Below are 1,713 nucleotides of genomic sequence, written 5' to 3'. Positions count from 1 at the left end.
GTAGGGGCAACCCCAAGAGGGGCCTCCTGGGCACCTTCGCCCACCAAGATAATCTCCATCCCTCTTTCCGGAGCCCTCTCCTCAGTTGTGGAAGCCTTGAGCTCCTCCCTGGAAACACCCTCAGAAGGTAAAGCAGGCTTCGTCCTCCCCCGCTTGATGTCTTCAACCGGCCTAGGAGCGATCCTAGAAGCCTCTTTCGCTCCTTTGGCAGAAGCCCGTGGGGACTGGGGGGCCTGAGCAGATTGAGAAGCCGAGCTCGATCTGCTGCGGCTGAAGGGCCGGGTAGACCTGACGCCTCGAGAGCTCGGTCTGGGAGCCTGAGAAGTGACCGGAGGAGGAGGAGGAGGTCGGCTAGCCGACCTAGAAGAAATGACTTCAGCCACCCTTTGTGTAACGACCCGAAAATCGATACTCCTTTGTAACGGCCCGAACCGCTACCGGCGCTAGGATCCAAATCGGCTTAAGGCCGCCGGGACCCGTAGCAAGTCTAACATACATCCTATCACCTGGTCAAATCCCATACATGATCAAAACTTTAACAAAAAAACTTAAACATATGATGTATAGACCGAGCTTGACCTGTATGCGACGTAACTGGAAACATAAAGAACCCCCTACTAGAGCCGTCATCAAAACTCTAGCTGGGTCAACATAACATACATCAAGCTGGGATTACATCCGAAGAACTAGAACCTAACCTGTGCATGCATCAGACCACAAACATAAGACCTCCACTAGGGTCCTCATCAAATACTCTAGCGTGGTAAACAACACATGCCACAAGTTCAGTTCAAACACGACTCAACTTTAAACCATAACATACATCATGTACTAAACAGGGACTAACCAAGTCTTAGGGCCAAGCACAGTACTAATCCATTACTCTACTATACTTGCATTACATTACATTTCATTATCTTACAATCCATTATATCAATTTACAATACATGTCCACACTAAAAGTACTAATCTATTACAATAACAAGACTTTTACCCTTGACGTCTTCCTGGCCTACCTCTGACCTGCAAAACTGGGGTTAGGGGAGAGGGGTGAGCTAAAAAGCCCAGTGAGTAGAAACAGAAAAACAGTTCATTAATTATATGCTTTTATGGAATGCGTCACAGCACAAACATTTCACATAACGGATGGACATGACCACCAAAACTCCCTCTATCTGTAACATATCATGGTGCCCGGCCCTTCGGGCTCCTCAGGACTTCATTATGCCCGGCCCTCGGTGGGGTTCCTCAGGACTTCATTAACATATCATAAGTAGGGCTATTGGGGTTGCCTTGATCCATCCACATCAACAGTAAATAATGCAATGCGTCATATTCGTGTAACTAGTGCAATCAACCTATTACATATAAACATGATGCATGAACATGCTTTAGGCATTTGAATTTCGTAAAATAAAAGATTAAGTTTACTTCTACTCACCTCTGGCAGACGCTGGACTGACTCTGCAACTGCTAACACTGTTGGCCTCCTCGGTCCCTCGGGTCCAATCCTACACAGGTGGACTCGAATGAGGTGCCGAACACACTCTAAACAACTCATAAACAACTATCCAAAAATCCCTCTAAACATCACTTAAACATGCATAGGAAACAACCATGAAAGGGCTGGACATGGCACTTTCGGCGGCAGGTTCGGCGGCCTAAGTCTCTCTCCAGATCCGAAAGTCAGGCACCTTCGGCGGCCGAACATCA

This window comes from Manihot esculenta, chromosome 9 (genome assembly GCF_001659605.2).
Source record: "Manihot esculenta cultivar AM560-2 chromosome 9, M.esculenta_v8, whole genome shotgun sequence".
In the NCBI taxonomy this organism is placed as follows: Eukaryota; Viridiplantae; Streptophyta; class Magnoliopsida; order Malpighiales; family Euphorbiaceae; genus Manihot; species Manihot esculenta.
The sequence above is the reverse complement of the archived record's forward strand: the minus strand, read 5'-3'. Positions refer to the sequence as shown.